This window comes from Tachypleus tridentatus, chromosome 9 (genome assembly GCF_004210375.1).
Source record: "Tachypleus tridentatus isolate NWPU-2018 chromosome 9, ASM421037v1, whole genome shotgun sequence".
Taxonomy (NCBI): Eukaryota; Metazoa; Arthropoda; class Merostomata; order Xiphosura; family Limulidae; genus Tachypleus; species Tachypleus tridentatus.
The window spans coordinates 92,937,700-92,965,263 of NC_134833.1; the positions used below are offsets into that span (position 1 = coordinate 92,937,700).

The following is a 27,564-nucleotide window of genomic DNA, read 5'->3' on the forward strand; positions in this document are numbered from 1 at the left end:
GAATATTACTTAACACTCAAGTATTGCCAATGTTAGGTTAGCTTTAAGCTAAAACTTGGTGTTACGGTTGGTTCTTGCTAATTTATGTGTTGTGTGTGTTCATTTTAGGCCAAATATTATAAAAAACAGCTATAAACTTAAATCTGGAAAATGTATAAACTGAAACATGTTATATAAATATACAACAAAAATCTCTCCTTTCACCGATTCAAGTTCATTAATCATAGCAATCTGCATTTACATATTTGTAATTTTACTACACTGCTTTAGTTTTTTTTAGTGTATCGTTAATTTTATCGCAAGTGGTAAAATATAACCATTCACAGTAAAACGTTTATTTTAGAAATGTAGGACTTGTGTGACATCGATTTTCATTTATATCAATAATAACCAGTAACATTATTCAACTTAAAAAATAAGAAACAAAAGTTTTGTACTAATTACTTTATAATTACACTCCAATACGCATGTATAGGAAAGTACTAATAGGAAAAGCCTATTTTTTTTTACTTTGGTTGCATTTTATTATAATCCTCTGTCCCATCAATACTTGCGGGGAGCTTGGATATACCAGTTAAAATTTGTATAATATTTAAAATAGTTATATTTAAAGTAGTTTATTCTATATAAACTAGTTGAAAGTATATAATGAAATGTTAGCCATTCACGATAAACTGCACTTTAGAAACGGCTATTGTTTAAGATATTTAATATATCTATCCTTTAGTTTATTACATGATACATGTTGTCTTCCATTGCTAGCGTAATACATGACTTTTAAATCAACCTAAATTTCCTAAGCTGCTCGAACATCATGAGATGTTACTGAGATTACGGCCGAAAATGTTGTTAGCAGTAACACTACCCAACTTACGCACGAAATATTTTAATCTCTATAAGTAAAAACATGAGAACAATAAATGTATGAACTATACTTGTGAGAAGGCCTCACAAGTGGCACAGCAAAAAGTTTGTGGACTTATAACGTTAAAATTTGGACTTTGATACCTCCGGTGGGCAGAAAAACGTATAGCTCGTTTTATAGGTTTGTGCTTACAACAGACAAACAAATACATTTGTTACAAGCAAGAAAGCAACCAAGGTGAAACGCTCACCAAATTAAAAAGATTAAGGATATTAAAGGATATGAAGGAAACGGTTCGAATAACATCTTTAATCGGGTTTCCAGTGAAGGGAAAACCGCTTGTAGTAAGAAAACAAAGAGGGCGTGATGCGGTAATATATTCTTAAAGTAAAAAATAAAGGTACGAGAAGAAATACAAAAATAATAATAATAATAAGTAAAATAGAGGAAATAACGTAAGGAAAATAAATAGAACACAAATGAAGGCAATGAAATATCAGATACACAAGCAGTGATAGAAGGATGTTCGTTTAGATCAGAATTTAATAAGACCCCGGCACGGCCCGGTGGTTATGGCACTCGACTCGTAATCCGAGGATCGCGGGTTGGAATCCCCGTCACACCAAACATGTTCGCCCTTTCAGCCGTGGGGGCTTTATAATATGACGGTCAATTCAACTATTCGTTGGTAAAAGAGTAGCCCAAGCGTTGGCGGTGGTTGGTAATGACTAGCTGCCTTCCCTCTAGTCTTAGACTGCTAAATTAGGGACGGCTAGCACAGATTGCCCTCGAGTAGCTTTGCGCGAATTTCAAAAACAAACAAAAAACAACAGAACTTAATACTAATTATCTTCTGTATAATCATAAAACATGCACACACTGTAAGTGAATGAAACCTTTACATAGGTCTTTTTAATAAAGCTCAGCTTTTTTAACATCATAGATTATAAGTATGTTTATTGTTTCCCTTATTATATAACATACATGTTACTATGTTGTTTTATCCCGTTTGTTATTTTTAAGGTCCAAATAGTGCATTGAAAATTTTATATATGTAAAAAATTTTCTCAACCCAAACGAGCCGTTTTTACATATATATTTTTCTTTACAAGTGTGTTTCTCGACATCATTGAAAATTTTGTTTTCCATGTTACAGCACTCGGTTAGATGGGTTGACCATAGAAGTTCTTTAAGTAATTACTTTCTGATGTAAGACAACCTGAGCAGTAATTAATGGGATGAAATGAAATACTGATGATATATTTTGTTGAAATTGTTTTTTTTCTCCCAGTTTTTATTACTAGGGATCTTGTAACCAATAAAGCCATAACTCCATAAGTAATCTGCAGGTGTGGCTGGTTGGTTAACATGCCGGACTTTAGATAATAGATATCTTTGGCTCTCGTCTCATTGTACTAGAACTGTTCTCCAGGTTTTGGGGCTATGGGTACGTTTCAAAAATTACGATAAAATCTCATTTTTTATTTAGAGTAGTCTGAGAGTTGTCGGAGGGTGCTGTTGAGGGATTGTCTTCTGTCTGGTCTGTCATTTCAAAATTAGGTGTGGTTAGGTTTTGGCGAATGCCCAAAACAACAACAAACAAACAATTTTGTACTTAGTTTAGAAACGTGTTTAAAAACTGACGAGATTCATGGACGTATCGTTAATTCTAGGGTTAATCTTTCAAATACGTTCGTATCCGCGTATTGAAATATCTTATACAATTTTTAATTCAATTGAAGTATCTATAGTTCGTTTTGGTTTTTTAACTTCACTTACATCTCCAAGGTTTTACAGGTGGTAATAATTAGGACTGCGATTACCCTATTGATCGCATGACGATTCGTTTTGTTTAAGAACTTGGTAGATGTGAATTATTTCAAAATCAGTGTATTGTATTTTTTAATGCGTATATCCTTAACTCCATTTTAGGTCACATCACGGACACCCACCTCGATTGCAACGTACGTGTTATATGTAGTTTTTTTCGTATCCGATTATCTCAAGCCCTTTCCTTGATATTTAATTTGTATCATTCCTCAAGATAAAACAATGCGTGTGTGCGTGTAGAACACTGTGATGAAAAACTAGATTCATAAATATTTGCATTTTAAATGCGTACACTGTTTAATAATCACTGATCCATGAGAGAAGTTAAAACTATACGTCTTATTTTTATTTTCATCTACACCAATTTATCTCTCTCCGTGTCTCAAAACAACACAGAAATGCGAACATTTATTACGGGTAATTACATTCTGCCAAAATCAAAGTTTCTTAACCATATTCACGTACATCTCTTTCGGGTGGTTACTTTGAATAAATCAGACCATCATGTTCTTAGAACTCGTAACAGAAAACAATGTACTTTTAGTCTATCTTCTGAGGCATCGCGAAAGCTATAATCAGACGTTTATCAGTCCTGTACTTCTGTTCAAGTCTCTCAAATTATTAGGTACATAGTCAGTTTTAAAAAAACAACAACAAAACAATTATTGTTTTAGAAGAAACACAGAAGGGATTAAAAATCTAAGTTTACCGACCTATAATTCGAAAAATGGCAAGTAAAAATTAGTATAAGTTTGTGGCGATCAGTTTTTTTTGGTAAAAATAAAAAAATAGATGGAGCAAAAACCCACAAAAAAACGTTACTCTGTCGAATAGAAGGAGAACAGTAATAATGTATTATTGCTTTAACTTCCCGAGAGATTATATCTCTAACAATGTAGAACTGCGATCTGTAGTTGAAGGATTCTGCTCTTGCTTGAAACACGTAAGTCCTACTGCTGAATGTTATACACGTCAGTTATATCCAGAATTTTAAATAGCTCATTTACTTTACATGCAGGAAATAATAAAAAACAACTTCACTCTTTTAACTTTTATGTTTGTTTGTATGAACAAAACCCTTTATAAAAAAATGAGATTTTGAGTGCAGATACAGAGAAGTATAGTTTGTAACTGAAGAAAGACGGTAATACATTACTATAATAAATAGAGGGGTATTCAGTGGAAACCATGCCTACGCCACGCAGCGTTGATCGTATTTGACTCTCAGAATATACGAAAATCTATCCGTGTGTCTGTCTGTACCGATAGACGTGAACCATTTTTGGCAGAACAGTGAGAAATACTATTCTACATGGGTCCACCGAGTTTTATCGAAATGCGATCACTTTTTACTGCTTTATAGTGGAAAAATAGTGCCAATAATCGGTCCCCATGTTAACAGAATGGGATTTGATGGGGGGATTTTCTTAATCTTTTGTGATCTTGACCTTCCAAACACGAATTGTGACTAAGTTGACTCAGAGTACAAACATATAACAGCTTGCGTCTAAATCCATGCCGTTTTTGGAGAAAAACTTGCTAACAAACAAAAAGACACATATGCACACCCACACGTAGGGGTCAAAAACAAAACCACCGTGGCGGAAGTAAAAAGAAAAGTAGAAGTCGTAAAGGAAGAAATGGGACAATCTGTATCTGAACAATACCAAGAGAAGTATAGTTTGTGAATGAAGAAAGAGAAATATTTTGTGGCAAAAAGAGACAACCACTCGCTAAACAACGCTAAGAAAAATATAATTTATGGCTAAGGAGAGAAACTGGTCACTTAAAGAGGCGATTACTTACTAAATAATGCCAAAAAAGTACAATGTGTAACTAAATAGAGAATCCAGTCACTGAACAATGCAAAAGTATATATACTTTATTACAGAAGAAAGACGACCGGTCACTAAACAATACCAAGAGAAATGTAATTTGTGACTAAAAATAGATGAATATACTTTTTTCTTATTTTTATGAGTCTTACACGAAAAACGAAACAAAACACATGAAACAAGTTTTGAAATAATTGTAGCTGTATAGTAATCAACCATGTGCCTATAAATACTAGATTACCTATTTGACTTATTGTGATATTAATCATATAGAATAACATCTTTATTTTCATAAGCAAATGTTAGTTGAGGAGAAAAACTTAATTTAATATTCTTCATCGGTGAACAAACAACTGCCATTTTAATTTAGTAAGAGTGAAGTAAAAACGAGCAAACAGTGTGTAAGTCTTCAGAGTTAGCTAATGTTGACAACGTTTACAGTTACTGTTCTTCATTGACCTTAGAAAGAGTAGTAAAACTAAATGCTATTTTAATTAACTAAAATTTCTTAAGACTTGGCAGTTTCTGCATCTGTTTGTTGATACAAAACGGAAATCCTTTATAATTCGCATCAGGATGTCTTTACAACTCTGCCACTTTACACATACGCTCCAATATGGCAAGAATCTTTTACCATGCACAAACACTACATTGGAAATATGTTTAACCGTTTAAATCCTATGCTTCTTGTTTTGTTAATAAATGGTAATTTATTATTTTAAGTCACACAATATACTAAGTAAAGAATGCATAAATAAAAACATACTATCTCATCTGGGGTTTTTATCAAAGATTTTTTTTTGTTGTTGTTTTTTAAATTTCACACAAAACTACTCGAGGGCTACCTGTGCTAGCCGTCCCTAATTTAGCAATGTAAGACTAGAGGGAAAGCAGCTAGTCAGCACCACGCACCGCCAACTCTTGGGCTACTCTTTTACCAACGAATAGTGGATTCACCGTAACATTATAACGCCCTCACGGCTGAAAGGGCAAGGCTGTTTGGTGCGACCGGGATGCGAACCCGCGACCCTCGGATTACGAGTCGCACGCCTTAACACGCTTGACCATGCCGGGCCACTTATTAAAGAATAAAGTATCTTATACTTACGATAAACTTATGGCGATTGGATATAAATTATTATAATGCCTATACGATCACTCAAGTCTAATTAATGATAAGAAACTAAAATCTGTAAGTAGGTTATAAATCATTTAGGCTGTTAATCTGCTGTCTTTACAGGTTACATATACAGCCACTCGAATGAGGTCTTTCTAATTGGAATTTCCCTCAACTATTTTATTGTTTTTAAGACGAATATCCAGCTCCTATGAATAGGTTCACTTAATGTATTATCAAATAGTTGGAGCAAAAGGCTTATTTTATCTTCCCATTTCTCGTGTGTTTCGTATCTTATTATTTTATCATTATTCCATTTTATTGTATGGTATTACATGAAATCATGAGCTGTTGCAGATAGGTCGGTGTTACAGAATCTTTTATGCCTATTATGCACCTCATTTCTAACTTTTTTTTTTTTGCTTCTCAAATGTATTTAAAGGCGTATTCCTGGAGCATACTTATTTGGTTTGTTATGCACTGGGATTTTTTTTATTAAATTGAGGCTTCTAAACACAGTTTATGTTTAACATATTATTTATGTTTTCAGGTAGTTCTCTGATGTAGTGAATATAAATGGATGTCTGTTATTGCTTTTCATTAATTCGTCATATTTATGTTTTTTATTTCCTTCTTTATTCATTGTTTGTGGTATCTATTGTTAAGCAAGGCAGTATTGATATGTCTTTCTTCCTTCATCCAAAGAACTAACAAAAGGAAAAAAAAACATAACTACAACTCTCCTAAAGAATGTGTACCAGAAAAATGAAGGAGGGAATGAACAATAATATTAAAAAAAAATACATATACTCGTATATATATATATACATATGTTCAAGGGGAAAAAATATACATTTACGACGCGAATTGAAAGTTCAAGGTTGTTTTCAAAGCAACAATGTTTCTGTATGGTGATAATATAAAGTTCTATGTTTTCGAGGTAACGAAATTTGAAGGGTAAATAACGTGAATTGAAAGTATGCGATAAAAACTCAGGACTATGATTCCCATTCCTTATAAAACAACGTAAGAGCTCATTCACAAATTATTTTACGTAAATATAAATATAATGAGTTAGACATAGGTTCATAGAAATGTATAATCAACTGCCTTTTGAAATTTCAAATTTAATTTGTGAAATACGCAAGAATATTGTATTTATAGGCCTAACTTTCTATACTGTTATTTTATTGCATGCTAACACGAAGTCAATCAGCTTAATATTGTTTAAAAAGTTGATGCACAATAGGGATTTTTTATTTCATGTTGTTCACCGTAGTGTTCTAAACTAGTTTGTTGTAAACTTTAACATGAAGCGGAGTTTGGATTTCAAAGTTATATCTATCTATCAATCTTAATTTTTCACTGCTCACTAGATCAAAATAGTTTCTGAATCCAGGGATATCCTACCTGGTCATTTAACCCTCGAGCAAATGTTCGTTACTGTTAATGACCTAAAGATAAATTATATTCAAATTCATCTACATTTGATTTATGTAGCACAGTTTTCCACCAAAATAAAAATACATTTCGTTTCTCCACTAGTTAATTCGAGATGGAAGTTAAATTTCAGGATCTATAAAATCATCAAGAAACTTAGATTCTTACAATGGATTTTAAGTTTAATTCTTAATTTGTTTAGTTAGACATGCAACGGAAACGAGTTATTTATTTAGACCTCAATCTTCTTCAAAGTTACTCAATTACTGTAGCGAGAATTTTCGTTGTTCTCTTTAAAGGAATAAATCATAACAAAAACGAATAGGGTTTCTGTGTAATGGAAACTAAAATAAAGGAAAAACGGAACGTTAAAAAGAAAGTAATTGCGACATATTATTCGCACTACTTAAGGAAAGCTAAAAGCAACGCAGTTTTCGAAAGCACAGTTGTTGAGTTGCAATATTCAAACGTTTTATTTCATTGTGCTTACGACAGTGTCGGCCCGGCATGGCCAGGTGGGTCGCGGGTTCGAATCTCCGTCGCACCACACATGTTCGCTCTTTCAGCCGTGGGGGCATTATAATGTGACGGTCAATCCCACTAGTCGTTGGTAAAAGAGTAGCCCAAGAATTGGCGGTGGGTGAAGATGACTAGCTGCCTTCCCTCTATACTTACACTGCTAATTTAGGGATGGCTAGCGCAGATAGCCCTCGTGTAGTTTTGCGCGAAATTAAAAAACAAACAAACATATTTTAGTTTGAAATATTAGTGACAATTTCCATCGAGGAATATCCTATTTAAACTTATTACTGAAAATTGTCCCTTTAGGAATATTCCAGTTAGATGTATTAGTGAAAATTATACCTTAGGAATATACCTAATTTGAATTGTTAGTGAAAATTGTCCCTATATAAATATCCTAGTTATAACAATTAATGCAAACTGTACCTTAGGAATATCCTAGTTAGAATTGTATATACGTCTTGTCTCCTTAGGAATATCATGTAATTATTAATTAAAATTGTACACTTGGAATATCCTTGAATCGTTAATGAAAATTGTCCTTTAGGAATATCTTAATTATAACTGTCAATGAATATTATCCTGTTAAGAATATCATAGCAGTTAAAACTATTAATGGAAATTGTCTTCTTTGGAATATCCTAGTTATAACTGTAAATAAATATTGTATCTTTAAGGATATACTAGTTAGAACTGTTAATGAAAATTTACCCTTTAGAAATATGCTAGTACCATAAGGAACATCTTGGATAAAATTCATTATAAGTTGACTTCTGAACCTACCGTAGTGAGCTGCGGCCTCAAAATATGTATTAAGATTTTTTATTCTTGTAAATGTTTTCCATAATATTTTTTTCTGCAAGAATATAAATGAACTGTGATGTATTTATATATCACATTTATGGAGCACATGAATACGTATACTTGATGTATTATTAGCCATCAGATTTTCTTGTTCTGTTATATGCGTTTTTAACACGTAATGGCTGAGCTAATATACCTACATCTAGAAATTCGTATTCGTATAAACATTTGATGTTTCCAAGTATGATATTTTACTTTTAAACCTCATGAAAACTATATACATAAATCAGTATAATACGGTCTACGGAAAAACTTACATATTCGTGTTGTTGTCTAGTTTTGCCTTCAATACATGTTCGCTTGTAATGTAAATATTATCGACATAGGTTGTTTAGGAATCTTCTATTTGAACTCTTTATGGCTTTGGTTCTTTATTTGTTTGGGAATGTTCCTTTTGAACCATTTTACAATGGTTGGTAAGAGATGTTTCACTTGAATTCTGCAGGTTTTTAACTTTGCTTGTTTAACATTTTCTCACTCCTTAAGAAAATATATACATACAAGTTAGTTGTATTATAAGCACGATTAATTAATATTTTAATCACATTTATCTTAAACCTTTCTGGAATGAAGCTGTCAAAATTCAAATTAAAAATTATTAAATGGGTATTTTGTGTGGTAAATGTTCATTCGCATTCAAACTTGCCATTATTACCGTGTACTATATTGTATGAAGAACGAAAGTTGATGTTCTATGTTATGACAAGGATACCATAAACGCACCTTCGAAAGAGCTTAAGTTTGAAACTCAAAGGAACAATTTAGTGAGTTGTGGTGCTAATGTTAATCCCATTGCTGCTCAAACAGTTTAGTCGCATACAATGATATTAAATAGGAAATGGGATATCTTAGTAACGAAACTCAACAGTTTCTCAAAACAGTACATGAGAACATTTCTTACATTATAATCATTCTGATATAAAAGATCCATTGTTAGTTGCAGTGTGTGTTGGTGTTCAAATTTTATATATCAAAAAATACATGATAAACGTTATTGTCAAACTTTAAAATTTTGCTTTTCAACCTGAGGACTACTTTCGTGAACGGACCAGCGGCATGGCCTTGGTCTCCTTCTTTGCACAAGTTATCAGCGATTTCTTCATATCTGAACTTCAGTTAAAAACTACATAATCAGCAAACTAAATCCACGATTCTGGAAACGCTATGTTAATAGTACCTTCGTTGTTTGGTTACACAATCACATCATCATTAGCGACTTTCTCCGATACCCAAACTCCCGATGGGACAGTAGTAAGTTCACGGACATACAAATCTAGAATAAGGGGTTCGGTTCTCTGCGGTGGACACAACAGATAGCCCATTGTGACTTTGCCATAAAAAATAAGTTAAAAACTTTAACTTCCAGAATAAAAATATTTGGCTGAATGTCCAAATTGAGACAGACCATCAACTGCCGTTTCTAAATATCCTGCTACATCGCATGAACACTCCTTATCCATTGAAGTTATAGAAGGCTAATGCTTTTTATTACCTACATTACAGATTCGATTATCTCCAATCTGTAAATCGTGAAACTATTAAAAACTGTCATATGAGGATAGAGAAAATCTGACCCACAAGACTTAAGGTTTGCCCCAGTCGTACTAAGCAAAGTTCAGCGTTTTATAACAGGTGGAAATTCACGAACACAAGGGTTAGTGGTAAAAATCGTCCACGTGCCATAAGAAACAGTGAGCAACAATGAAAAAATAATTCCTGTTTGGAAAAGCAAGGCAAGTCACGTGTATACAAGCGCCTATTGAAATCGCCGTCCTTGTACACAAGAAGACTTATAGAAAGTAGACGGGATGGAGTGATAGGCTTTGGACATGATAGCTTTACGTTAATGTCTTTTATAATGGAAAGCACGATGAAGGTTTATTGTCAAGGTGCATGGTCGTCATACAGAGCATAACTGGACGTGCGGCATAGGCAGTAACGACATGAATGAGAAACTAACCGAGTTTGCGGAACTTTTGTTATCTCAGTGCATTCAGTGAGATCATAGATTATTTTTATTCAGAGAAGAAGTTCAAACATAGAAATCAAACAAAAACGAAAAAATTCAGACACACACACCCATATATAAATTATACATCTGATAAGATACAGAAAAATTAACGACTACGTTAAGTGATTGTCAATCTATTATTAACTATCGATAAATTAAATATCTTATACGCGTTATAAAATAAGCATCAATAGTTATACATATTGTAGGGTAATTGTGGATAAAACTATACATATTGTAAGGTAGCTTATCCATAATTATTACACCTCATAGTGTAATTATCTATATCTGTACACCTTTTAAGGTAATTATCAATAAATAAACACCTAACGAATTAATTATGGATGAATTATAAACTTTACGAGGTAATTACCGATAGTTTTACTCCTTTTAAAGTAGTTTTCTATAAATTATGCACATTTTAAAATAATTATTCTGGAAGTTTTATTATGAGTTTAAAACATGAGAATTCGGAAATTCCTTAATATTTCTCATAAATATAAAAATATTACAATATCTACAGTGTCTTATTTCTATAATAGAAGCCCACTGGACGAGGAAGTCTGTCTTACTCCCTTCCCCAAGGTTATTTTTATCTAACAATGACATTTCAAGCACGTATTCTTGTCAGGTTGTACATGAGAATATCATCCCTATATTTTTATTAACTGGTATAAAAATACAAACGCATCGTACAGGACATTTCTTTGTGTATAATATTATCAGGAATATGTTGTTTTAACACAGTATGTAGTAACATGAAGACGGAAAACGGAAGACATTCGAAACGTTTTCCTGTACTCATACTCATCTTACATTAGTTTCTCTATCAGAACCCTCATGTTCTAAAATACTTGTTACTTCTTAGTGATAAACAACCTAGACGTAGGATTTGCAATGTTTTGTTTTGAATTTCGCGCATAGCTACTCGAGGGTTATCTGCGCTAGCCGTCCCTAATTTAGCAGTGTAAGACTAGAGGGAAGGCAGCTAGTCATCGACACCCACCGCCAATTCTTGGGCTACTCTTTTACTAACAAATAGTGGGATTGACCATGACATTATAACGCCCCCACGGCTGACAGAGCGAGCATGTTTGGTGCGACGGGAATTAAAACCCGCGACCCTCAGATTACGAGTCGAACGTCTTAACACGCTTGGCCATGCCGGGTCTTTTGCAATGTTAATAGGGCACGTTTGGAATATTAGCACAGAAAATTCCGACATTGGTCGTTATGATTATGTTTTGTAATTGGTGTAATATGTGCCTATTTCTCTAATCGGTGCCGTTGTTTATTAGGCTAAAGAGTATTTCAGCAAGGACGTTAGGCTGAGCTAATCATAAAATTAGTCCGTCAGATCTAAGTCATCTTACGATATTTGTTAACAAAACGTTTGCACATGATTTTATAAAATAAAGCAATGGCATGCGTTACTGCTTATCGTATAAATTATTTAGAGTATGTTCTTGGATAAAGCGACTCTTCACACTTGTGTCTGTTTTCAGTTAGCATATCTAAAAAAACGAGAAATTGTACTAACATTAAAACCTAAAATGCTTAACATAACGCATTCAAAATTTATATATATTTATAAGAAAAAATATTAATATGTATGATTGGTCGATAGGTAGATTAACTAATTCGATACATACTGTAATTATGCATAGGAATAACCGTAAAATAGTTGTGGAAGTGTAGTATATTTGTGTTTTTATACGTTTGTTATATCTATTTTTAGCTCTATTTCTTTTCCGGTTTTTTTGTTATTTTATAATTAATCAATGCTACAGATTGAGAAAATATTAAACTTGAGCTAACATTTTGAGAGCGGGAAAAAGGAAAGAGATGTCAAAACCTGAATTCCTGGTTCATATGATTGTAGTCTTTGCTATTTCTAGTTATATACAGCCACATGGCAGAGCATCATCACAGCACGATATAATTATGATATAACTGAACAAAGTCACGAACGCAATCTCATGTCCGGTTAGTAACATAAGCTGATTATAAGTTTTAGGTAGTATACGTTTGAGGCAGTAAAAGTGGAGGGGCCCTCAACTAATCATCAGTAGTCGTAGCGAAGTTAAATCAGATTTGGAAAAACAAATTGATGAAAACAAACCATTAGAATATAGATAGATTAACTAGCGAACACCATTTTTTTAAACAAAGCTTTCATGAAGGTTACACGAAGAGGTGTGACAAATTTTTTTTTACTTCATTAACGTGACAGCTTATCTTCTGGAAAAAAAAAGACGTAATCTTGTAATTTTGTTTTTAATAAAACTATCAATTCTGTTATAATGGAAGACGTCAACAAACCAGACTTTTAGGTTCATCCACTGTGTAGGTTAAGGGACTTTTTATTATTATTGCTTGAATCACGAATCCTTGTATATCAATCAGTCTTTCAAGCTGTTGTTATTCATAGACAGATGCAGACATGATATATACGTTTAGTTAGAAGCGATTAAGCTGCCAGAATAGTTTTACTTGGTTATGCTGGATTGAAAAACAACTTCAGTTAGAGAGCACACATTAAAAGATTTATGTTTAATCGTGTGTTTAGTGATGAAACAGGAATTTTTTTGTTACGTTGTTTTCCTCTCTAGAAGTTTATGAAACGATACACAACTTAGAAATGAATTAGAATTCAATATTTTCTGTTTTTATCGATCAGGACGACGAAATACTCAGTGAATATCTCTGAAAGAGATGATGGCACACAAGTCTTCATCCCTAAGAAATAACGACACATCCAAATGTACGACTCTAATAACAAGTTGTAAAAAAGATAGAGAACTCCAGCTCTCTTGTGTGTGTTTTTTTTTCACTTGTACAATGAGTTAGAAAATAAACGAGAAGGAAATCGTCAAACCTTTCAATTTATAATAGAATGAGTGATCCTAAGTAAGATGTACGTCAACATGCTGCAGTGCTTGACTACAAGACGTGAAGGTTATATAAAGAAAAATGCTTCGTATATAACCCAATCATCAGTGTGTTGTGTATTGGTTTCTCATAAAAAAAAATTAGAATTTTTTTAGCTGTATTTGTGTGTGTGTTTTGTTATAGCAAAGCCACCTCGAGCTATCTGCTAAGCCCACTGGAGGGGAATCGAACCCCTGATTTCAGCATTGGAAGTCCGTAGACATACCATTGTACTAGCGGGGTGCAGGTGTGTTTGTGTATGACATACAATGTTCATATTGCAATCAAGTTTAACAGCTTCTCTTTTCGTGCTAGATGCAAGAGCATTTTTATGTAATAAATTCATAGAGTTGTACGTGAACAATTATCTTTACTCTGTCTCTAATTTGTTTTGCTCTTTCTTTGATTTATTCTTTTCAAGTATTCTTAATTGATCTTTAAATTAATTATTGTAAATAGTATATTGCCTAAATGTTTTAATTTTTTATAACCTTGAATAACTGAATACATTGTCTAACATTTCAACGAAGAAATAATGTTGAGTGACTGTATATATCCTCTAAAATTCCGACGACTAAATGACCTTGAAATAACTTGAAGAAATAACCTTGAATAACTGAATACATTCTCTAACATTTCAACGAAGAAATAACGCTGAGTAACTGTATTCACCATTTAACATACTAACGAAGAAATAACACTGAGTAATTGTATTCACCATTTAACATTCTGATGTAGAAATAACTTTGAGTAACTGTATACACCCTGTAAAATTACAACGAACAAATTACCTTCAATGATTGTATACACCTTCTAGCATTCCAACAAAGAAATAACCTTCAGTAACTGTATATGACTTTAATATTCCAAGGACGACACGAGTAATATTACAATTCTCTCTTTCAAATTTAGAAACGTGATAATTACGTTGTATATGAATTAAGAAAACAAGGTAGTCTTTGAGTATATCAGTGAAGAAGACAAACCTATCTGCTAATTCATGGAATGTTTTATTTAGATATTCATCATCTAGTGGAAAATAATGATAACGAATTTAATTTGATGTCGTATTATGTAACATCCATGAATATTCAGCGAACTTTGAAGACATGTTTCCCCTGTTGTAATTGTTAAATGGGGAAGACACGTATATATCTATACATTTATGTTTAAGTAGATCAATACTGAACCGATGAGGCTCATAATCTGAGGGTTGCAAGTTCGAATCCCCTTTACATCAAGCATGCTCGCCCTTTCAGCTGTGGAGGCGTTATAAAGTGACGATCAATCTCACTATTCGTTTGTAAACGAGTAGCCCAAGATTTGATGGTGGTTGGTGATGACTAGCTGCCTTCCCTCTAATCTTACTTGCTAAATTAGGAACTGCTAACGCAGATAGCCTTGGTGTAGCTTTGCGCAAAATTCAATAAACAAACAAACTGAATTGGTGAAGCTAACAGTGATAAATTAAGCAATAGAATGTTGCTAACGCGTCGAACAAAGTTTTACTCACGTAGGCCTAAGTTATTACTTCAAATTGTTTATAAATAATGTATATATCGTAATTGTCAATTGTACCTACACGTGTTTTTTTTTATTGAACCCATCCTTTTAACAGTTAGTTGACAACACGTTACATATATGTGGCAAAGAAGCCTAAGTATTTCTCAAAACTTCTGAAATAACTTTAGCTTCTCTCAGGTTACTGAAAAGATCTAGAAAGTTTTGATGAGATAGCTTGAAATTTTTCATGTAAACTTTTGGTCCTCTCAGCGTATAACTGAGAAGTTACCCAAAAAGGCTCTAAGATCTAACTGAATAGATTTACTTGACAATCTATATTTACAAATAAGAAAGCATCCAAAACAATAATCTTTAACTAACTTTTCTTACTAGGTTCTAGTGGCTTTTGGGACTAGAACATTTAGTTCTTTGCTTCAGTAGCATCTTGTGCCATTGAAACCACTGAATCTACTTCAACTTATAAATTAGAAAATACTTTGGAAACAACACCAAAGTTGTCACCGAAACAAGAAGGTACTTGAAGCATGATTTTCTATCATCAAATAAATAATGAGACAATAACTCAATGTGAATTATATAGAGGAATGCTTGTATGAAACCGAAAAAACAAATTAAATAGACACCGTAAATCTACGAAATTTCCGATCATCCTTGTTTGGAAAATAACGCACGTGAAGCTTTCTTGGTATTGTAATCAAAGACACCGAACAAGAGTGATAGGATAGTTTATTGTTGGTTATACTTGTTTATTTGTGTTCTAACTCTTGGAACTGCTTGCTTACGTTATAAACAATAACACCATACCTGTATATGTATATATGTTTATAACAGAAAAACTTGATGCGGAATCTATTTCCTAACAACGACTGTCACTTAAGGACAGAATTTAATGTTGTAAACATGTAGTTACGGTAGCTGTCTCGAACGTTCTTTGTAGGATAGTTAATGTTTATTATTGTAAAGAAACCACAAGGTTTGAAGGGTCCCGAGTTCTTTCAGTCTAAGCTGGATACGAAAGATTCCAGTACAAAGCAAGTAATCTGTAACACCTGTGGGAACTACCCAACTTGTTTAACTTCCCATGGATTTCAAAAAGAAGAAATACTTTAGTGTCACCGAGAAGAAGATAAAGTAGGGCCTGAAGATTATAAGTACGACCGAGTAAACAAGTCTACTTCATCCCAGTCAAGCAATGATTATCATTCATACATAAACATATATCTTTCTTCTTCCAAAAAAAAGTTATTCTAGCCTGGCTGTCTCTTTATTAATTGTCACAACGTAAAACGCATTTCCTTCTAAGTAAACTTATTGTGGTGGCTATTGGAAAAGAATATGACATTTTGAATTTCACTCACTAAATCGCATCTTCTTACAAGTATTGTCTGAACCCTCACTGTCACCAGCTCAACGTAAATTGAACTTTTTATGTCCAGTTTGTTTAAGCACCTCCATTGTATGTAACGCAAGGTGGGTCGTGTAAGTAATATTCAAGGTAAGGTTGGGTCCTTTAAGCGTAAGGCAAGGTGGCTCATGTGCTATTAAGCACATTAACATTATCATTATTAACGCAAGGTAAGATGTAGATCGTGTGATTAATGTAATATGACATAATGTTTAGAGACAACAAGGAACCTATTGGTCCATTTTGGTACTTCCATCCTCTAAACTAAACCTAATTTGTTAAATAAATAAATTTTAAAAAGCTAGCCCTTATCATTCATATACTTAGTTATCAAGATATCTTTTAAAATCATTTATATTTACTCCCTTCACAACATCCGAAGGCAACTCATTCCAAAGGTCAACCACCGTGATAGAAAAATAAAACTGTCTTGGGTGAAGATGAATCTCTATAGCATTACTATTCTCGCCGTTAAGTATGAGAAACGATGACGTATTAACACTAACAATTCATTTTACAGTCTTAACACCTTAATCAGATCCACCCTTAGTCTTTTTTTTTTTTAAATAAAACAAATACAGAAATATTTGTCTTTCCTTATATGATAATGCCTTCATTCCAGGATTCATGCTAGTGAACCTCCTCTGAATCATTTCTAAAACTTTAATGTCCTTCCTAAGATAAGGAACCCATGACTGAACATAATACTCCAAATTTGGCCTAACCAGTGATTTATACAATTAAATTATAACCTCTTTAGACTTTTATTTAATGTTTCTGTGGATTCAACTTAATCTCATATTTGCTCTGCCACTAGTAACAGCACAATGCTTAAATGACCTAAGAGACTGTTTAAGCATTATACAGCTTACAGATATATGTAAATCAGCTGCATCCCTTTTATAGCTAGCAACACCCAAGACATTAATATCATCAGTAAGTTTAAGTAACTTATTGACGATTTCTTCATCTACGTCATTGATGTAAATCAAAAAGAGCAAAGGTCTTAAGATTGACGGCTGAGGTACCCATATAAGACATTATATGCAGTTTGACTAAACTCCATTTATAGGCCTCTGCTTTCTTCATCCATCGATTCTTCCGTTCAATTAGCTAAATTATCTACTACTCCTACAGACATATCTTTGCAAGCTTTTTAGGTGGCATCTTATCAAACGCTTTTCGGAAATCCAGATAAACTAAATCCACCCCCTTACCCTCATTTACATAAGTAATAACCTTTTCAAAGAATTTTAAGCAAGTTGTTCCCTTAGTGAAACCATGTTGACTATTCAATAAAACTAATCTTTGTTTAATGACTTTGCAAAGCATCTTTTATCAGACTTTATCAATTCTGATGTAAGACTAATAGACCTGTAATTACTGGAATAATTTTATTACCTTCATTGAAAAGAAGAATGACATTAGTTAACTTCCAATCATTTGGCACCTGCTTACTGTCCAAGGACTTACAAAAACAGTAGCAAATGGCTCACATATCCAACCCTTAACCTCCTTCAAACCCTTAGAGAAATGTTATCTGGCCCAGGAGCCTTAAAGTTCTTTTAACTTTCAAATGTTTTTCTTTACAAACTCAAAAGTAATGCAGTTATCTTGTTTTCATCTATTAAGTGTCCAAGATGAGGAATATTGCTTAAATTTTGATAAGTAAAAACTGAAGAAAAAGTAAAATTTAATAACCGAGCCATCTCATAATCATCAGATACAAGCCTTCCTTTCTCATCCATCAAGGATTCTACTCCCATTCCACCATTTTGTTTAGGGTTAGTATATTTAAAGAAATCCTCAATCTTAGTTGTTTACATTTTCAGCCAACCTTTTTACATACATCCTTTTCTGAAGCACTAATTTCCTGTTTGACGAACTTTCTTGATCTTATATAATGGTTGAAATCTCCCTTCCTATCAGTCAATTTAAATTTATTAAACTTGTAACGCTTTAATTTAATTTTATCTTTTATACCATTTCTGAGCCAACCTGGGTTTTTACTTGCATCTGCTCCTTGCTTTAAATAAGAAATATGTTTACCATGAATAATTAAAACTTTTTATTTAACATTTTTCCACATTTGATCAGTTTCTCCAAATAACTGTGCTGTCTAATCCACAACAAATAATTCTTGTTGCATTTCTGGAAAATTTGCTTTTAGAAACTTGTAACCAAAATATCATCATTTTTATTTTCATATGCAATAAAACATCGAACCTAATGAAGGAATTATCACTTGAAATCAATGCTACCCAATTGCTATCTAATTTATATATTAGAGGTTAACAATAAATCTAAAGTAGCATTGTTTTTAATGGGTTCCTTAACTAATCGCTGAAGAAATCCACGTTGAACAGTTTCCAGAAATCTTCCTCCCTCAGGGTTTGACTCCAGCATTTCCCAATCAATATACCTAAAATTAAAATCATTCATAATTATGAATTAACATTTAACCATATTTAACCTATAACTCCTCAGTATTTCAAAGAAATTTCTTTCATCAAAATTGATTTACATTTAACCATATTTCAGTTATTTCTATTATATCAAAATCTTCCATCCCCACCAGTGCCCTAAAGTCATCTGTTTTATTTCTTATACTTTTAGCATAACAATAGTATCATTTTTTCCATCATTAGAACTACCTCTATTCATTTCCTATGCTAAACATTTCTCTACCCCTAGTAGCACAGCGGTATGTCTGCAACTTACGGCGCTAAAAACCGGGTTTCGATACCTGTGGCGTGTAGATCACAGATAATCCAATGTGTAGTTTTGTTTATCTTCAAACAAACATTTTTTTCACTTAGTTTATCCTGGCTCTCCTAGTTTAAATTTTCTCGCGCAACTGAGTTAATAGCCCTTGCAAACAAGTCATTTCAACCCAGTTAAATTAAACCATCCATTCCAAAAACAACAAACTCCTTTCTCCTGTTTAACTGATCCCACAAGTCCAGATAGACAGTTTGATTATCCTTACATATTAACCTAAACTTAACATTTAGCTCTAGTGACCTACTTATAACTTCATACCAACGGTTAATTCTTGGCAGTGTCCCTGACAAAATTACGTTATGACCTTTCTTTATAAATGCCTTTATCAACTCCCTGTGCTTATTAAATAGCTTCTCTGATCTACCATTCTGTACATTATTAGCCTCGACTTGCACAACGAAATTGCATCTTTGATAGCCCCATTTATACCTATGATTTATATCCATCTGTTATCCTAAGTAACATAATCTAATTATTTTCTTCTTATTTACTCTACAGACTATCTATCCACGTGCCTTCTCATAGAATCACACATAGTTATAACCTATAAGTTTATCTTTCAGATTCTTCACGAAACTTTATTCTTTCCTCCAGTAGTTTCTCATCTCCATAAGTCCTAGGCTGCAGTCCGTTGCTCAATAAAATAGGCTGATTGCAATATGCAAGGTAAAACGTGGCTCGTTTAAGCATAATAGTTCCTGTTTTATGGAATTATTTCTTTTCAGTGGGTCGGGAGTGTCTTAACATGCCTCGACTGTGAGTCAAGATTTCATGGTTCGAGTTCCGTTGCCGCAGAAACGTAGCCTGTACTTTGGGCTGTGGGTGCGTTATAAGAGTAACAGTCAAATCCTGTTATTCTATTAAAGTAGTCCAATGATTTGTTATTGGTGCTGTTAATTAATTTCCTTCTCTCTAGTTCATCAGTTTCAGGTTAGGCATGGCTAAGTGCAAGTAGCTCTTTGTGGATAACTTTGCGCGAAAATTCGGAAACAAGTATTTGGTTCCTTTTTCCTAATCCTCTCCTCTCTGTCTTTCTAGCTTTATAAATCTTCACACTTGCCGCTTAACCACCGGGGTAGATAGGAGGAGCGATTGACTTAATGTATTTGATAGTTTTCAGAGCCTCCGTTTCCCTGTATAGGGAGTAGTAATATTATAGTGTAAGTAATTTCATTGTAAATAACTTTAAAATATTTTCTTCTGTAACAAGAAAGGCAGTTTTAAAGGAAGTTCGTTTGAAGTGCTGAATTCGATTTGCTTATAGGAACACTTTAGGCTAAAGTGCTACCCGTAGTCATAAATATAAGAATTACTTCTTTAAGGGAAAAGTTTGGGCCTTTATTTATAGACTGAGAGGTTTTGTACTGGAAGGCTATATTATTTCTCTCTTTTGCCCCCTAGTGGCACAGCGGTATGTTTGCGGACTTACAACGCTAAAAACGAGGTTCGATACTCGATACTCTTGTAACTTTGTGCTAAACATGAAAAAAAACAAACCAGTCTCTCCTTTATTGAATCTTGTTTAGTTGTCGCAGCCTTATATTGGTAGCAAGTTCTGGTTTTAACCTCGTCTCTTTGTTTTATCTCAGCACTCGTTTGTATATGAGTAACCTAAAAGTACTAACACCTGAAATATTTCCTTTTACAAATAATAATCATAGCCAGATGGTTAAGGCACTCGATTCGTAATCGGAGGGGCGCGGGTTCGAATCGCTGTTACGTCAAATATGCTCTTCCTTTCAACCGTGAGGGCGTTGTATGTGACAGGCAATCCACCATTCGTTGGTAAAAGAGTAGCCCAACGATTGGTAGTGACTAGCTGCCTTTTTTTTCTAGTCTTTCACTGTTGAATTAGGGACGACTAGAGCAGATAGCCCTCGTGTAGCTTTGCGCGAAAATCCAAAAGAAACAAACAATAATCTAGGAACCTTCGTTTTGTTTTGGCTAATATGCAATCATGTGTTAGAAGCGGCAACGTGCTAACTGTTCAGTTTGTTTTTTACATAGAAACTTGATGCTTTTCCTCATGAGTTGACGGGAAAATACTATTATTTTTTACTTTTAATATCAAGTTATCAGATTACCTCCGTAACTGTAACCAATAGTTGTTTGTTTGTTTTTAAATTTCGTGCGAAGCTACATGAGGGCTATCTGCTCTAGCCGTTCCCTAACTTAACAGTGTAAGACTAGAGGGAAGGCAACTAATCATTACCACCATCCGCCAACTCTTGGGCTACTCTTTTACCAACGACTAGTCGGATTGACCATCGCATTATAACGCCCCTACGACTGAAAGGGAGAACACGTTTGGTGTGACAGGGATTCGAACCCGCGACCCTCAGGTTACGAGTCGAGAGCCCTAACCATCTGGCCATGTCGGGCCATAACCAGTGATACGGAGACTGGGGTTTTGGGCATGTTTTATAAGGTTTATTATCAGAATATCAGAGATTACTGTCTTAACCATAATTAATAGTGTACAGAGAGATACAATGTATAGAGAGTGTACAGAGGCTCCCCTTATCAGAGTGTTAGATTACCGACTTAACTATAATCAATGTTTCTTGGGAAACGTAAGAATAACTTTAATTTCCATAGATATAGATCTGAACTCAGTTCGGTCTGAAAATGTACCAACATTGGAGGACGGGAAGCAATGGTAAAATATCTTTTGTTGGACCAACGTTGTCTTCGTGTTTATAACTGTAATAACAATGACGCGGCCTTAATACTTCCTCACAGCTTTTTTACCAATAACATTGACTAACGCCCTTGGAGTGTAGAATACTTGCATTTTGTACAAGCATAATGGAGTTCGACGTTAAAAGCTTCCCTCTGAGTTACGCTGTACAAACAACGAAAAATCACTGCTATAAAAATAACCAATCACCTCAGTGACACATCTGTGAATCTGTTATGTGATCTGAAGCACATTTGATTGGTTTTGGCTCAGAGTTTCAAATGAACATTTGTTTAAGGTGTGTTTTATCTTTCATTGCATTTCCCTTCAACGTAAGACTTAGTTACTACGAACAACACCTGTGACCACTTTATTAGGCACATCTATTTAGTACCAGCTAGGATCCGTTTTACCTCCAGAACAGCTTTAATTCTTTCGCGGTATGGATTCGACAAGATAATGGGAATGTTCTGTAGTGATATTCGTCCATTTTAATACCATCGTGCAATTCCCGCAGATTTGTTGGTGCTGCGAACCTCTTGTTCCACTTCATCCTAAAGGTGTTCTATTGGAACTGTACAGACCAATGGAGTGCACTGAAGTCAATGTCTTGTTTGTGGAACCAGCTTCAGATGATGCGTGCTTTGTGACATGGCGAATCACCCTGCTGGAAGTAGCCATTCGAAAATGGGTAGACTGTGACCATATAAGGATGAACATGGTCAGCAACAATGGTCAGGTACGATATGGCATTCAAATAATGTCCAGCTGTTACTAAGGGGCTTAATGTGTGACAAAAAACATTCTCAACACCATTAAACCACCATCAGCAGCCTGTACCGTTGACACAAAGCAGAATGGATCCATGGACTCATGCTGTTTACGCCGAATTCTTACCCTATCATCTGCATGTCGTAGCAGAAATTGAGATTCGTTAGATCAGGCGACGTTTTCCAGTTTTCAATCGTCCAGTTGTGGATGTCCCCTGCCCACTATACCCTCATCCTCTTGTTCTTAGCTGACAGGAATGGAATCCAGTATGGTCTTCTGGTGTTGTTATCCATCCGCTTCAAGGTTAGACGTGTTGTGCGCTCAGAGATGTCCTTCTACACGCCATTGTTATAAAAAAAATGGTTATTTGAGTATTTGTGACCTTTCTCTCAGCTTGAACGAATTTGGCCATTCTCCTCTGATAATTCTAATGCCTAAAGGTTACTGACTAGTTGTTGTTGTTTTAGTACAAAGTTGTACAATGGGTTATCTGCACTATATCCACCGCGGAGAATCTAGACCTGGATTTTAGCTTTGTAAGTCCATAAACTTGCCTCTGACGAGATGTTCGTCTTCCAGATCTTTCAGATTCTCCTCAAATAAGTATACACCTGTAACGTGTTTTTGACTAATGTGAAGCACAACTCGTCTTCAAAAGAAGAAGACATACTTCTTCATTTGTCGTTAATCTATTGGACAGGTACTTAGCACCATTTCAAGTGAGCTGTTTAGTATCTTGAATGGAATGAATCTCGTAGGACATAGAACAGACAGAACAGCCTTTTTTAACCGTCTGAACAGTGTCATTGCGTGATTTAAGGCTGCAAACATCTGATTCAGTTTCGGAATAGGTACTATAAGATGTAGCCAGAATCATGGTTTGCTTATGTTATGGATTATGGTCTATATTGTCCACATGTCTGAGCAACTGTAATGTTGATTTTTAAGTTCTGATAATCATATTTTGGGGCATCTATAACTAGTTTCAAACAGCATAGACTGAGTGACCGATATCAGAACAAAAGTTTAATTCTAAGACACACTATTTACATAACAATGAGTTGAGATAGTGCTTTCCTTTATTTTATAATTGTTCTTTTGCACTGACAGAGCTCAGCATTATAAATGTATATTAATCGTCAAGTCTTTTGTGCAGCGCCGTAAAAAGAGGTGAAACACTTGTCATGAATGAATGAAAACAATGAATTTCATTTCCAAAGTTTTAACTTTCCTAAGGACTTAAGATGTCAAAGAAGTTTGCTTATCAAATAAGGTCAGTCGATTTTTCTTCTTTATTCCTTTTGGTTTTGACGAAGAGTTTTGCCTTTGTGACTGTAAAAGTAAGCTATTTGGGTGTAAGAACTGAATAAAAAATATTCTGTTTAATTAAGCCACCATGTATCAGGAACATGAAACTGTCTTATTTTTAATCGAAGAAAAAATGTACTGATTGTACCACAGTAAGAAAGCAAAATACTGATTTTCAAAAAAATCACTGTACTTAAGCGAAGTAACAAAGATTATTTCATTACGCTAAAACTCAAAACATACACATATCACACACTGAACTATATACATCACTGGATGTATGGACGTGTACGTCATGATACAGAGGTGTTCCTTTGACATACTGAGCTGTTTAACTCTAGAACTAAAATAAAGACACGTGAACCATGACTAAAATATTTTACCCGATGTTCAGAATTGCTGAACATTAGAACTAAAGTAAGGATATGAATCATGACTGAGTCATTCTCTCGATGTACTGACCTGTTCAACATTAGAATTAAAAAACATGTACAATGATTGAAGTGTTATTTTGGCATACTTAGCCGTTCAAAACTAGAACTATAAACACGTAAATCATGACTAAAGTTAAAGTTTAGTACATTATATTGTTAAACATTAAAAGTAAAGACAGGTAATCTGACTGCTGGACTGCCATCCGTTATTCAACACAAGAAGTAAACAATAAATTGGCAAACAACGATATATATAAACATAATGAAATGTGCGTGGGTGTTTTTTTTTTTCGGGGGGTAGGGCGTACAGTATGCTTATTCATTGTTGTTTGTCAACTTATTATTACATTAGTATAATGAGGCCCGGCATGGCCAAGCGTGTTAAGGCAACATATGTAAATATCTCATTTCTGTGAGGGACAGAACGTTGTAACCTGTAGCAGAATACGTTTATTCAAACTGGAAAGAGGGAATCGAAATGTTCAGCGTTAAAACATTTTACTACCAAACATACTCTCTGTATACTTTCTACATTAAAGAAAGTATAATGAACATCTTGCTCATTTTAACAAATTTCAAAATTCCTCCTAATCAAATAAAGAGGTTTCTTTTCGTAAGGTCCGGCATGGCCAAGCGTGTTAAGGCGTGCGGCTCGTAATCTGAGGGTCGCGGGTTCGCATCCACATCGCGCCAAACATGCTCGCCCTTTCAGCCGTGGGAGCGTTATAATGTTACGGTCAATCCCACTATTCGTTGGTAAAAGAGTAGCCCAAGAGTTGGCGGTGGGTGGCGATGACTAGCTGCCTTCCCTCTAGTCTTACACTGCTAAATTAGGGACGGCTAGCACAGATAGCCCCGAGTAGCTTTGTGCGAAATTCTAAAACAAACAAATTAGCATAATGTGATTACTCACTTAACCAGAAGTAAGGACACGTGAATAACGATTCGAGTGTGATATGGGTGTTTCGAAGTATTGCACTTTATACTTAAATGCACGTGAGTTGTAGCTGAAGTGCCATTTCAAAAAATAAAAACACGTGAGAGTCATCAGTGACGAATATTTTGTGTTTTGAGCAACACAACACTAGAAATGAATACACGTGACAGTCATAACTGAAGTATCGGTGTGCTGTATATTATTCTACGTTTAAAATACTGGAAGATCAATGAAATTACCCAAGCTACCATCACTACCTATGTAAAGTTTTGAACATTTGAAGTTTCTGACTGAATATGAAACGTGGTAGAATAGCAGGACGATCGGCTTTCTCACAGCCCCACTTCCTTTTGTTCCCTCCGAATCGTCTAAACTACGTTATGCAGCTACACAAACCGATAAATTACGAACTGGAAAATTGCTCCGAATGTGATGTTCTTATTACTCCATGGATCCACGACTCAAGGACAGTCACGCAAGCTCCGCATGACTTACCAGAGAAGCGCATTCTTTGAACACAGACAGGTATGTTTTGTTTTTTTTACATACCTAATACCATGTAAAACATGCCACCATGTTTTTATTTTACGCTCGCATGTTGATTAAATTTTCGCAGGCGTGAAAGGAAATACATTTATTCTAATGTAATCTACTTTATTCTTATAAAGAAACGTATTGAATTACAAATATATTGAACCTACAACTGCTCTTTTTACGGTAAATAATATTCATCCATATCTCTAGAAATGGGAGCTTGGCTTTTTGGATCAAGGCGTGATGGTCCTGTCAGGTATAGACGGACGTTGGGAGTCAGATAACATAATGTAAAGTTACAATACGTATATGTTATAGGATGTTTTCTGCAATATTTATTATAATTTTGCATAAAGAACGACTCCTATAAAATGAAGCTAGTAAAATAAACTGAAACATATTAATAGAACATCTACTGAGAAGTATGATAGTTTATTAACTTTTAGAACTGTAAATAATTTTTCTATAAAGCATACTCCATAGGCCCGGCACGGCCAGATGGGTTAAGGCGTTCCCAGATGGGTTTGGTCGCCCCTTGCACCAAACGTGCTCTCCCTTTCAGCCGTGGGGGCGTTATAATGTGACCATCAATCCCACTTTTCGTTGGTAAAAGAGTATCTCAAGAGTTGGCGGTGGGTGGTGATGATTCTCTGCCTTTCCTGTAGTCTTACACTGCTAAATTAGGGAAGGCTAGCACAGATAGTCCTCGTGTAGCTTTACGCGAAATTAAAAACAACAACAAATAAGCATACTCCCGATGGCTCATCATAAGTTCAACGCTAACATACCGGGTTTGATACTAGCAGTAGGTATATCACAGATAGTCAAATGTGCAGCTTTTCCTTTAACAATACTAAAGGTTTAAGTTATATGTGTAAGTATATATATTGTTTGATCAAATAAACACTGAATACTTACAATCTTTATATATACAAGTGTGTGTGTGAATGTGTGCGTTTCGGTGCATTTTACTCTAACTGTTGTTACTGGAAAGACTGCAGTTTCTCCGAGACGAAATAATGTTGAACTTCAGCCACTTACCCCTGCAGCGTCACCATGCGGTGTTTGTAGTAAACAACAACTACTTACCTCTGAAGCGTCACCTCATTACATATAATGTCTAATGAATAACAACTGTTTGTCTCTTTTATGTCACTAGGTGGAATTTCTAGCGAATAAGAACTGTTTGTTTTTGTAGTGTAATCATATGGAATTTCTAGTAGATGACAACTGTTTGTGTATGTAATATAATCATGGGGAAATTCTAGTAATAAACAACTGTTTATCTCTATAACGTCACCATGTGGAATTTCCGATGAAAAACAATTTATTGTTATCATTTGAAATACTAATACATCGTTGAATGAAGACGTTTACATAGTGGCTAGTTAAAAATAAGTTAGAGAACATCTTAAATTATACCGTATTCCAGTATCACAAGAATAACGTGATCACATTTTCAAGTTAAAGAACATCTTAGATTGTACTCTATCCCAGTGTCACAAGAATAACCTGATCACATCTTAGATTATACCGTATCCCAGTGTGTCAAGAATAACCTGATCACATCTTAGATTATACCGTATCCATGTGTCACAAGAATAACCTGATCACATCTTAGGTTATATCGTATCCCAGTATCACATAAAAACCTAATCACGTGATTTGTTATTGTAAAGTTGTGTTGAACACAATATTTATGGTACTATCAGGTGAACTGATTATTTCTGATGATTTACATAGTTTAAGGAAGTCTTACATTCTGTGTTCAT

The 27,564-nt window shown here is 34.4% G+C and overlaps 1 protein-coding gene and 1 long non-coding RNA gene across 2 annotated transcripts in view; one reads left to right on the forward strand and one right to left on the reverse strand.

The window, feature by feature from the left end:
• The window catches only part of LOC143225765 (tensin-2-like), a 228,808-nt gene that overhangs the window by 57,490 nt on the left and 143,754 nt on the right, over positions 1-27,564 (forward strand).
• LOC143225766 (uncharacterized) overlaps positions 18,398-27,564 on the reverse strand; it is a 35,207-nt gene continuing 26,040 nt past the window's right edge. The window contains exon 2 of the long non-coding RNA XR_013014062.1: positions 18,398-18,766. This is a non-coding gene — a long non-coding RNA (uncharacterized LOC143225766). The remainder of the gene's footprint in view (positions 18,767-27,564) is intronic.